This window comes from Asparagus officinalis, chromosome 6 (assembly GCF_001876935.1).
Source record: "Asparagus officinalis chromosome 6, Aspof.V1, whole genome shotgun sequence".
NCBI lineage: Eukaryota > Viridiplantae > Streptophyta > Magnoliopsida > Asparagales > Asparagaceae > Asparagus > Asparagus officinalis.
In genome coordinates, this window is record NC_033799.1 from 33,709,086 (window position 1) to 33,720,109 (window position 11,024).

The 11,024-nt window shown below is 38.2% G+C and overlaps 1 long non-coding RNA gene across 6 annotated transcripts in view; it reads right to left on the bottom strand.

The window, feature by feature from the left end:
* The window catches only part of LOC109844261, a 6,073-nt gene extending 1,904 nt beyond the window's left edge, over nt 1–4,169 (bottom strand). The window contains exons 1-6 of one of the 6 annotated variants that reach the window (XR_002247950.1): nt 4,030–4,169; nt 3,099–3,205; nt 2,314–2,427; nt 1,337–1,405; nt 996–1,119; nt 759–829 (exon numbers count right to left, since the gene is read on the bottom strand). This is a non-coding gene — a long non-coding RNA (uncharacterized LOC109844261). Of the gene's footprint in view, nt 1–758; nt 830–995; nt 1,120–1,336; nt 1,406–2,313; nt 2,428–3,028; nt 3,206–4,029 lie in introns of all 6 variants that reach the window. The other 5 variants (XR_002247949.1, XR_002247951.1, XR_002247952.1 and 2 more) reach the window with 5 other exon arrangements.

Consider the following 11,024-nt stretch of genomic DNA (forward strand, 5'->3'; position numbering starts at 1 on the left):
GTTACAACCGTTGGAGCTGCTAAAACACCCGTTGTGGCAAAGCGCGTTGGGGTTGACTTTGTCCCAACAGTTGAAAAACTACCCCAACAGTTGAAAAACTACCCCAACAGTTATAACTATTAGGGCAAGAAAATTTCATTTTTAATTTTAAAAAATAAAAAAAATTCACAACGTTTGGAACCGTTGGGGCCTTAATTAACCCCCAACGGTTTTGGAATCTTAATTAACCCCAACGAGTACAACCATTGGGGCAAGTACCTAATTTAAAAATAAATCAATGATGTTCAAGTGTAATCACACTCCTAATAGAAACAAAAACACAATGCATTCTTTAGAAGGTAATCATGCTTTCCAACAACAGAAAGATGGCAAAAGAACCCAATCACTTTCTGGCAAAAGAATCCAAGTCCTTAAACCATTAAACAACAGCTAAAAGAGCTAATTGAATAAAGGTCCTATAATTTAAATTGGAAAATGTTTAAACCTACAATCTTGGACATTTAATTTGATCTCATAAGAAGCAACCCCCAAAGTTTCCAAAAAGATGCAGGCTAGTTGCGATACATGAACTACATTCTCTCTCATAAGAAGCAACCCCCAAAGTTTCCAAAAAGATGCAGGCTAGTTGCGATACATGAACTACATTCTCATTTCATGTAAAATCTCAAATTTTTTAAATAATTTTTTTTTCAAACATTATCACAAAAAATAGATAATTTGTCAAATATATTATCATTAAACATAAGAAAATCACCAACCTAGTCCACTTGCCGTGCTCCATTGGATAATAAGCCCAAGGTTTCGCTGTATTGCAAGGCCCCACGGTCGCCTACAAAGAAAATCCATCAACACCACCACAAATTCAACCCAATTACACAAATCAAACATCATTCCACTCCAATTCACAGGTCAAACCAAAGAAAACCCTAGCAAACCTCGGATCCAAACCCTAGATTCAACAAAAAAAAATCAACAGATCAATCGAGATCCCTTACTTGCTGATACAATCCGTAGAGCAGGAGCGCGACATCGTTCTGGAACTTGGAGGTCGCTCCGCTGCCGTTCAGAAAATATAAAATAGAAATCTATATGCCACATCCCACCAGGTGATGCATTTTTCTGAAGGAAGTATCACAGAAAATATAAAATAGAAATCTATATGCCACATCCCACCAGGTGATGCATTTTTCTGAAGGAAGTATCATGGATTAGATGCTTTCAGACTCCACATCCCACCAGGTGATGCATTTTTCTGAAGGAAGTATCATGGATTAGATGCTTTCAGACTATACTACAATATAAATTTGCTGAACAAAGAACTGTGGCAAACATTTACCTTAGGAGTGCTTGATGCTTCTGTATATGAACTGTCATGGTTTGCAGCTTCAGCATCTCTATTTTGCACCTGTCATAGAACAAATGGAGGTCATGGGAAGATGGCAAATAAAAATGATTTCATAGCTTTAGTTCAATGCAAGTAAGTGAAAACCAAAAGCTCCACATAGTGAATAAGTCCTTTTAAGTTAAAAATAAGTCCTTTTAAGTTAAAATAAGTTAAAGGAGTTAATATTTCAAACCAAAAGCTATAAGTTAAAATAAGTCCTTTTAAGTTCAGCTGACAAGACAGCTCCACATAGTGAATAAGTGAAAACCAAAAGCTAACCATATTATTTGGTACAGATTGTTTTTACTATTGAGGTGCAGGTGACATTGCAAACCTGGGATAAAGGAGTTAATATTTCCAGTCAAAATATTAACGGTTTAACCATCAAAGAATTGCTCGCATGGACAGGTGGCAAAACTTTTAAAGAATATAGAAAGCAAACATAACAAACAGCAAATTATATATAGGTTAAAAAATGAGATAGATTTAAAGCAAAAAGGTAGATGTCATATACAAGATAATAGGATAGATTTTCAGAATACGAACATGTTTCTGTAAATTGAGCAGGGTGAGAATTTCTTTACGTAATTCAAGATTAGATTTTCAGAATACGAACATGTTTCTGTAAATTGAGCAGGGTGAGAATTTCTTTACGTAATTCAAGATGTTCTGCACAAACGGATTTTGTCGTTCTGTAAATTGAGCAGGGTGAGAATTTCTTTACGTAATTCAAGATGTTCTGCACAAACGGATTTTGTCGGGACCTTTGGCTTTAAATGGACATAGAAAGGAAATGAATAGTGATATGTCAAAATGAATCTTTGGAAGAAACAATTTAGATTTCAAAGTCAACAAGACTGACAATTTCAGCTAAAAACTACTAAAGACCGGAAAAAAGGTAAAAAGCACTAAATTGTTTTTTTAATAACTTCTCCAAGATCCTGCAAAGTCTGATCAACTCTCTTGATGGTTTTGAGTCCAGCAGTAGAGCTTGTTGCTTGCACCATTTGCTCAAGAGCGTAACTTCTCAAATACACCCGCAACTGAAGATTTTTCATACGAGTAAAAAGATATTATGAATAGGGAATGCAATGCAAAATAAACTGTGTCACTACAAAAGAAAATATAATAAAAGAGGCATGAAGACAAAAATACCCGATGGAATCATAACCATGTGATAACTTCATTGAGATAGTGCCGAGAGGGGTGTTATTAGAAGATATTAGCATGTGAATGATGTGATATTTTTCCTTTGAAACAAACTATCGTCTACATAAACAATAACAAATAAGTCGGAATAGTAGACTGTCATCTCAAATAATCCATGGTGGCTGACATTTTGTACGAGCATGTGCCTGTGAGATGAATGTAAGTCTCTATATCATGTTAACTATACACCTACATTTTCCATTCTAGTGAAATCCCGATTTTGACTAGCGAATTCTCCGACTAACAAATCAAACAGTTTCCAATAAAAAAACTTTTATAGATTGTGAAATTTATTAAATCCACTTGCAAATGAACATTCAAGAACATCTAAGAAAGTTTGACATGTTGATCACACATGTAAAAAAACAGTAGAAATTTTCTCTTAACAATGATAATAGCACAAACAGCTGTATGATTAAAAAAACCATAAGGGACCTTGAAGTCAACTGAACTAATTGTGTCTTCCCACTTCCTTGAGCACCATAAGCAATCAAACAACCATTACCTCCTTTGAGAATTCCCTCAAGGAGAGGTTTAATCTCTCGGGAGAAAATATCACCAGTGGTCTGTTCTTGCCCGTAGCACCAATCTAGTTTGTAGCTATCCTTCCGTCTGTAAACAACCCAGATTCCAAATCCATATAAAAACAATATCCTCTAAAACTCAGATTATTTTTCAAAATTACCATCACAAAACATTGTCTTAAACACGAAGAAAACCCTTAAACAACATAAGGTTGCATGTTTGGAGCTCAAATCCAGAGTAATCAACGAAAAGGATCATTCCCTACATACACAGATAAAAGTCCCTAAACTATCAACAGAATTGACATTAAAAAAATGCAATTAATCAAAAATGGGAGAAAATATATTATCCTATTCTCTAAACTCAGGTTATTTCTCAAAATCAACAGCAAACAGTTGTCTTCACAGAAAGAAAACCCTTAAACAACATAAGGCAGCAGATTAGGAGCTCAAATTAACAGTGATTAAAAGTAAGGATCATTCTCTACATACAAACAAACAAAATCATCCTTAGACCAATCAAAAGAAATTGCCATCAAATTCTCCTTCAGTTCTTGACATCGTGATTTGGGAGACGCTCGACTCTCCATCAGGAGCTTTACTGACCTCTGAATCGAGAAAAGAACGTATCTTTCCAACGATCCGAAGCCCTCGATACAAATTGGTAATATATGACAAATTAAAATCCACTAAAATCAGAATAATATATGACAAAAATTCTAACAACAATAAAAACCTAAGGTGAAGACCAGCAGATCTAGACAGAGATAATATATGACAAACATACCATTAGAAAACAAACTAAAATCCACTAAAATCTCAATAACAATAAAGAAAAGTCAGAATAATATATGACAAATACCTTTTAATTTGTCATATATTAGGGTTAGGGTTTTGAGGTAGAGAACTTACAAGTCAGGCGTCCGGCGAAAATGGGGAGCAAGGGAGGCGGCGAGGTCCGATTTGGGGAGGAAGAACTAGGGTTTTTTGAGGGGGAGTCGGCGGCAAACTGCAGGGCTCGACGGCGCCCTCTGACGGCAGCGACGAGTTCAGAGTGGAGAAGGAGCACGGGATTGGGGTTTTTTGAAGAGAGAGAGAGAGAGAGAGAGGGTGGGTTTTTTAATTTGGGGGGTTTGGTTGGTTTTTTTAATTTTCGCCAAAATAAGTGGGGGAAAATTTCCCTCTCCCCTGTCCGTGTACGCGAAACCCACTTGTCTCAACTATTTGATTCGTTGGGCGGCTGAAACCAACCCCAACGGTTCTTTTCACCCGTTGGACTGAGCTTCTTTTTAGGGGCTGTTCGTTTGGCAAAAAAATCTGGGAAATCAAAAAATAGGAAACCAATTTCCTATTATAATTATTTTGAAGTTGTTTGGTTGGCTTAAAAAAGAGGGAAATTATAGAATAGGAGATGAGATGAGATGAGTTGTCACCTTATTATTGGATGATGTGAGTGATTTTTTAAAAAACTTGTTTTGAGGTTGTTTGGTTGGTTAAAAAAATAAGGAAATGAATTGGAGGTATATTATTGGATTATGTTTTGAGGTTGTTTGTGTTTGGTTCGTTTTTAAAAATAAGAAAATAGATGAGATGAGATGAGTTGGAGGGATATTATTGGATATCAATTTCTTGTTTTTTTTTGAGGAAATGGATAGAAAGGAATGTTTAATGAGATGAGATGAGTTGTCACAATATTATTGGATGATGTGTGTGATTTTTAAAAATAAGATAAAATGAGATGTGATGAGTTGGATGATGTGACACATTTCTTGTGTTTGGTTTATTTTTAAGGGGCTGTTTGGTTCGCTATTATAAGGGGTGGAAAACTCAGAAAACCCCTCCACGCCAGATTTTTAGCCCTCCACGTCAGCTTTTTTGTTTCTGTCCATTTCTTTGTGCCGCTTTGGTTCGCTCGAATGAAAGAGGGAAAACTCTGCTGAAATCGCCGCCAACTAAGATTTTTTTCTCTCTCCGATTTCCTTCCCCAACCAAGTGAAATTGATGAAAACTCTGCCACGTTAGATTTTTTTTCTTTTCTGCTTTGTTTACAAAAGTTTTTCTTTTTTTTCTATGCGAACCAAACACAAGAAAAATAAATACATTGGTTTTCCACCATTTTTTATGTGCGAACCAAAGCAAAACAATCTATTTCTTAAAAAAGTTTGGAAAACTCAAAACTTGTGTTTCTTTACATGGAATTGCATTTCTCTATATCAAGGAAACGAACCAAACAGCCCCTAAAGGTAAGAAAGTAGATGAAATGAGATAAGTTGGAGGATAAAAATAATATTTTATTGGATGTTGTTGGTGAGTTTTAGGGATGGAAATGGATAAAAATATTATTTTATTGATTTCCTTGTACCGATTTCCTTTTCTTGGTTTTTAGGAAACCAACCAAACAGCCCCTTAGTAGAAAATTTAAAGATGATAATATCTAAACATGAAAGGAAAAATTAAAAGAAATACCAAAAATCATTCATATAAGCACAATTCTCAAACGATGATTTCCCCAAGGAAAATCTGAAAAGAACTTACAAGCTAGAGATAGAAGAAGGCAGCCTCGCTGGAGGTGGCAAGTAACAATCGATAGTCTCGCCGGAGGCTTCACGAGTAGCAGAGACTTTTTGAGGGTGTAGATAACCCTAATTAGAAAATGCCCAAAAATTTTTAACAAATACACTAACATTTCAGATAATATTCAAATTAGGGTTTAGGTTTTGAGGAAGAGGACCTACAAGTGGTTAGGGGAGAGGAGGCATCAACGAAAGGTGCTCGATGGCGGTTAGATATTGTGCCAGCCATTGCAGGTGCTCGACGAAGTCGCTAACCAAAGGAGTTCGACTGAGTCGCTGGTGGTGCCTAATGTGCATCTGAAACTACATTTAGAGCATACCTCCAAAGACTGTGACGGTGGCGGGTGACAGACAACAGCCAAGGCCCAAGGCGACGGGCTCCGAGCGACAGAGTCGGGCGACGGCAACGGCGAAGGGAGACGGGCGATGGGAGACGACTAACGAGCGACGAGAGACGGCGACATGCAACGAGAGACGACGACAAGCGACGGCAAATGGCGGCGGGCGACGGCAGCGAGGACGATCACGAGAAGGGTGATTTTCGTTTTTCAATTAGGGCTGAAATTGAAAAAGGGGCAAATGAGGAGAGAGAATTAGGTTTATATGGGCTAATGAAAGGGGTATGTTGGGAACTTTGCCATGTTTCTGTATAAATACAAGTTTTTAAGTATTGTATTTTGGAGATAGGGTTTAAAGATAAATACAAAAATAGAGTTGGATTTAAAGATACAAGTAATAATATTTGGGTTTAAAGATAAAATTGAGTAAACAAATGTGACTATAAACAAAAAAACATTACTTTAAATAGAATGTAAATGTTACGTCCTATCGTCATGACTTTGACGGAATAAAATGGCATTTCCATTAAAATAATAGTTTTGCTAAGAAAAATAACTGAACTATTGTAATTAAGTTTATTAAACTTTTAGATAATCGTTACCATTTAAATAAATTATTTATAGTAATGCTACAAATATAGGAATTAGCTATTTGATATGGATGAATTTATTGCTTGCAGTGACTCACCAAATCTATAATTTCTGTTTTCCGCGTTCATGAAGAAAATCTCATGTAGTTATGGATGAAAATATTGAAGTCCTAAAATAATATCCAGTTTCTTAGGGGGTGTTTATTTCAAATCCCAAAATTTCAAGATATGGATTCCAACATAGAATTTGAAATCCATAAATTTTTGGGTGGGTTTTGGGATCTCTAAAATGTTGTTTGTTTTAACAAAATTTTAGGATATGAAATACCAAAACTTAGGGATCTCTAAAATGTTGTTTGTTTTAACAAAATTTTAGGATATGAAATACCAAAACTTAGAATGTTTTGTTTGTTTCAAACTTAAATTATAGCATTACAAATTTTAGAATTTGAAATCCCAAATTGTAGCAAACAAAATTTAGGATCACCAAAATAATGATTGGTGAATTTAAGAATTTTTGGTGAGCGTACCCCCAATAAAAAAAACAACTCTTGTATTTACTCTTCAAGCAAGCCCACAACAAAAGATGAAATTGAAACTAACACTAAAACCGAAACTGAAGCTTTCCCAAAGCATGCTCTCCTATACATTGTTAGCTCAGTCAAGGTCACCAGCACAACCACGTCCAGCAAGCATACAAGGCATACAAACCCAGCAACAAAACCCAGCAATCCAGCAACAAAACCCAGCAACCCAGCACCCCAGACCACCAGCGGCAAAAACACAGACCTCCAGCAACAAAATCACCAGCAACCCAACAACCAATCCCAGCAACCCAGCAACAAAGAGCCAGCAACCCAGCAACCCAGACCACCAGCGGCAACAACACAGACCTCCAGCAACAAAATCACCAGCAACCCAGCAACAAAGAGCCAGCAACCCAGCAACCCAGACCACCAGCGGCAAAAACACAGACCTCCAGCAACAAAATCACCAGCTACCAAGTTTAAAGCACAACCACCAGCACGATATAGTCTGATTTAATGATGTAGGAGAATAAAGCCACCAGCAACCACAACCACAAGATTATGAATACGATATAGTCTGATTTAATGATGTAGGAGAATAAAGCCACCAGCAACCACAACCACAAGATTATGAATACGAAGGCTCATAGAATAATGATGTAGAGGAATAAAGAGGTAAGGTAGCCAAATCAAAAGCAACAAACCCAGCAACCCAGACCAGCAGCATGAAATCTCATAATAGGACCAAGTTAGGGGCTCAGATATAGGTATTAAAATTGAATACATGGATTGCCTCATCTAACAATGGTGTTGCAATGTAGGTTGCAATCAAATGAATGGATTGCCTCACCGACGTTATGGATGCAATGTAGGTTGCAATCACATGAATGGATTGCCTTACCTAACATTGTAAACGCGATGTCGGTTGCATTCTCATCCTAGATTGCCCTACCTAAACATAGCAATACATTGTAGATTGCATTCTCTTAACTAAGACCATCATCATTGCCCACTTAGAAGAATACAAAGTAGCCATTGAAAACAACCATTGAAACAAATACTCTTGTATTTACTCTTCAATCAAGCCCACAACAAAAGATGAAAACTGAAACTGAAACATAAGCTAACCCAAAGCGGAGTCTCATATACATGTTAGCTCAGTCAACGTCACCAGCACAACCACATCCAGCAAGCATACAAGGCATTCTAGAATAATGATGTAGAAGAATAAGGAGGTAATGTAGCCAAATCAAAAGCAACAAACCCAGCAACCCAGACCACCAGTGGCAAAAAAACAGACCTCCACACTAGTAGAAAATCGTGTATCCTAGACGGAATATTCTAGACGGAAAATTTTCCGTCTAGTTTGTATTAAACTAGACGGAAAATTTCCGTCTAGAATATTCCGTCTAGGATAAAATATTCTAGACAGAAAATTCCGTCTAGAATAGTATCCTAGACGGTTTTTATATTTTTAATTTTTTTTAATATTACCAGGTATCCTAGACGGAAATTTCCGTCTAGAATACATCCTAGATGGAAATTTCCGTCTAGGATGTTTTGGCTCATATTAAAAAAAAAATACCAAATTCCCCCCTCCCCCACCCCCCAAAAACCCTCCACTTCATCGGAACCATCCTCGGCCTCCTCCTCTCCCTCTTCTTCAACCTCTGGCTCCTCCCTCTCGTCCTCTTCACAGGCTACAGCCTCGCCTGGTACACCACTTCTTTGTCGAACGCAAAGCTCGAGCGACGGAGACGACGACCCCTACAACCCCACCAAATCATCACCGCCTTCTCCCTGGAGCCCACCCCCTCCTTCGCCGGCCACCTCGCCGAGCTCGAGCGGGCGCTGCTCGATTCCTCGCCGTCGACGGGCTCGAGCTCCTCGGCTCTTGATCTGGCGGGGCCCTTGGTGTCGGTGGACCACTTGATCTGGCTCGACCCTTGATCTGGCTCGAGCTCGTCGGTGACTTGCTTGAGGAACCGGAGCGTGGAGGCGATGGCCACGGCGGCGCTCGTGCAGGCGATACGGGAGGCGCAGGAGCCCAGGACGCTGTAGGTGAGTCGGTCGGCTGACTCAGGGTTCAGGGGTCTGAAGGGTTTCTTGATTATACAGGGATTTGATTTACAAGTTTTATCGTCAATACACAAATTGCAAGCCAATTCCACTGAAAAACCTTTTAATACACTACTATTTTGTTCTTAGCACAATGTTTGAGATCTCTACTTAGCACATTGTATAACAAGTATTGTGAGAGGGTACTTTTATTTGATAAGATGAGTGCTCAGCAGTTGAAAGAAACATGTACTTATAATCTTTCTTCGGAATTGCTTTAGCATTGTTCTTCGAGATTTGACTTATTTTCTTTATAATCTATGGTAGCGTGTAAATTTTGGACTATTAATTTTGAATGTCAACAATAGTTGGATACTGATGCTTGAGTGACCATGCTGTAACTTCATCCCAATTGGTTGTGACCATGGCTACATCATAAAGGTCTATTTTGAAATCATTGAACCGGCTCGTTTCATGAATCTAAACATGCAATGCTTCAGTTTGATGTAGTTTGAAAGTCTCAACCCAATGGGGTCCTTGAATTGCTTAACCTGTAGGCTTGTCATCATGCTGATTGGTAATTTTCCGTCTCAATTAGACTTTCTGTAATACCCTAACCCTTGAGAGAGTGATGTGATTAGTATTGATAGATTTGATTAGAATACTCATACCACCAAGATGCATCTTCTTTTCGGGAACCCAACTCTTAGAAACTCCAAAGTTAAGCGTGCTTGGCCTGGAGAAATTCTAGGATGGGTGACCCTCTGGGAAGTTTTTCAGGGATCGTGTGAGTGAGGATAAAACATGCTGAAAAGACATGTGGTGGTTTGTGAGGCTAGTCCATCAGATCTAATAGCGTACCGACTCCGAGATTCCGGGGAGGGGCGTTACAAATGGTATCAGAGCCAAACCAACCGGAATTGTGAGAGTTAAGTGCTATGCGGCGCAAAGTGCTACGTCGAGAGGGCGGGAGCCACCTCTTGAGGCCGTAGGAGCCACCTCTAGAATCTCACACGGATGATACGGTCTTGGATGATATGATTTGGCACAACGAGGACGTTGTGAGTTTAAGTGGGGGAGTATGTAATACCCCAACCCTTGAGAGGGTGATGTGATTAGTATTGATAGATTTGATTGGAATACTCATACCACCAAGATGCATCTTCTTTTCGGGAACCCAACTCTTAAAAACTCCAAAGTTAAGCGTGCTTGGCCTGGAGAAATTCTAGGATGGGTGACCCTCTGGGAAGTTTTCCAGGGAGCGTGTGAGTGAGGATAAAACGTGCTGAAAAGACATGTGGTGGTTTGTGAGGCTAGTCCATCAGATCTAATAGCGTACCGACTCCGGGATTCCGGGGAGGGGCGTTACACTTTCATCATTCTTGTTAACATGCACGTTGAGTATGTGAAGTGGAGATTTACCCTAACCAATTCACCTGTTATATATAATTTACATACAAGCACCTGGAAATGCTTGAATATTAATATCTTGTAAAAGCTCGTGCATCATTTTTTAATGCATTTATCAAGAAATGTTTGTATAATAATATCTAATTTTATTTTATTAGCTTTCAACTAGTTAAATTTCAGCTTATTCTTAAACAATTGTTAGTATAATAATATCGCCTAATTTGATTACATTGTGCACCATTGTTAAATCTAACTGATGCAATCGTCCTAAGTATCTCAAGTTCCCAACTTCTGCTTGGTATTACCAGAGTTTATTTCAACTCATGTAATTAAATCTAATCAATTAGGTGGTCAGAAGTTGGACTTGATTTCACTGCGCTAGTAATTATAATATAATCTAATTGATGCTAT